This window comes from Drosophila hydei, unplaced genomic scaffold, assembly GCF_003285905.1.
Source record: "Drosophila hydei strain 15085-1641.00,03,60 unplaced genomic scaffold, DhydRS2 tig00000001-arrow-pilon, whole genome shotgun sequence".
Classification (NCBI taxonomy): Eukaryota; Metazoa; Arthropoda; class Insecta; order Diptera; family Drosophilidae; genus Drosophila; species Drosophila hydei.
Genome location: NW_022045643.1, coordinates 12,683,801 through 12,685,045, shown reverse-complemented (window position 1 = coordinate 12,685,045; position 1,245 = coordinate 12,683,801). Strand labels below are relative to the sequence as shown.

Sequence of the window (1,245 nt, the reverse complement as noted above, 5' to 3'; positions counted from 1 at the left end):
TTTTTTGTCGTTGGTTTTCTAGTTTACATTTTGAATTTGGGCATCAAGCTTATGGGTCGCTGCGTCTACAGAAGCGCTACCAAATGTTGACACTTTCAATTCGAATGCAAAAGTCTCGAGTCGAACGATCCGCAAGCTCCCTCTCAGCTGCCCAGTCTCTCAGCCACTTCACCTGCGATCGCTGTTCACAATTTGTGATTCTCGTATGTAAATGTTGTTTAACGACTCTATATGAATTCGTATGTAGTATTCGTATATTTATTGTGTCGCTGATTGAATATGCAAATGCAATTTCACACGTTCAACACAGGTAAATAAGCCTGCGACTAAATACAAAGAATGGTTCTTCTCCAGATTGGAATACATACAGTGCCTCTGTGTGCTGCTCTCTGCCCACTCTGAAGTGCCAAGCTGGAGTTCTTCTTCTGTTTCCCATATAAATATTGACTTAATTCCTTCGGGCGTATGTCTCTGACCTACAGCAGGCACCAACGCTTTTGGGCGTGCAGGTGATAATGGCAGCTCCCCTGCCACATTCCGCTGCACATATAAAAAATTAATATTACCTAATAAATCTGTCAGAAGTATGGCTAACTGCGCTTTAACAGCAACACACAATAGGCTGAGAAAAATAATTTTTTTTTTTCAATTTATTAAAAATCCTAATTTTGTGGAACATCGATTTGTATATACTCTAAGGCGTTGCAGTTTGGGAGTATACAATAAATATTTGTGGGTCACTAATACTAGTATAAATTACACAAATAATACTCTTATTGAGCTCTTCTTTTAGGTGTTTTCCAACACTTTTCCTATGTACAGCGAATCTATCAACAGCAAAAGGTGGTATTGTTTCCTTATGAAATATTTTCATAAGAGTATTTGTAGATCAGAGAGCATCTCGAATTCTGTAGCCTGCGTATGCAAAGATTCAGGCAGTAGGGCGCGGCTGCGCTAACCGGGCGGTCAGTCGGTAAGTTATTTTTTTCCCAGACGTTTACCTGTCAAATGTTGCACTCGCACACGAAAAATGATGGAGTGAAGAGTTTTAATTTTATGACGCAGCAAAGGAGAGAGAAGCCTGGGACAAAGTAGGCGACGGCGACGACGACGACGGAGCCGATGATGATGGCGCCAAGAAATTAACGAAACGCGCCATAATAAACACAAGAAGAGGAACGACGCCGAGCGTCGAACGCCGAGTGGAGGCTGTAGGATCGTTGCTGTAGATCGCAGATGCACAGC

General features: G+C 42.0%; 1 long non-coding RNA gene across 2 annotated transcripts; it reads left to right on the top strand.

The window, feature by feature from the left end:
- The first annotated feature begins 672 nt into the window (after positions 1-672).
- LOC111599842 lies at positions 673-1,245 on the top strand. Of its 2 annotated transcripts, none has more exons than XR_002751460.2 (3): positions 673-732; positions 794-973; positions 1,066-1,245. It is a non-coding gene; the product is annotated as an uncharacterized LOC111599842 (long non-coding RNA). The 2 variants fall into 2 exon arrangements; XR_002751461.2 differs by having other exon boundaries at positions 1,045-1,245.